Consider the following 279-nt stretch of genomic DNA (forward strand, 5'->3'; position numbering starts at 1 on the left):
TCTCTTCAGGCCTTTGCCAGGAATTTGACCAGAGTGAGAGATGCAGCTTTACAGGATTCACAAAGTCAACCTCCCCATACACTCTATGTGTTCTCTCTCTAGGATTTTTGAAGTGGGGAGATGAGGACAGTTGTGAGGTATCTGCACATATGAGGTTAGGAAGATGAAGAGCCAACAACTAAAATTTTTCAGTAATCTTTTTATTTATTTATTTATTTATTTATTTATTTATTTATTTATTTTTTATTGTGAATAAGAAAAAAAGTTCACGCCTCATCC

This window comes from Alexandromys fortis, unplaced genomic scaffold (assembly GCF_014885135.2).
Source record: "Alexandromys fortis isolate MF-2015 unplaced genomic scaffold, M_Fortis_MF-2015_v1.1 scaffold_105, whole genome shotgun sequence".
Taxonomy (NCBI): Eukaryota; Metazoa; Chordata; class Mammalia; order Rodentia; family Cricetidae; genus Alexandromys; species Alexandromys fortis.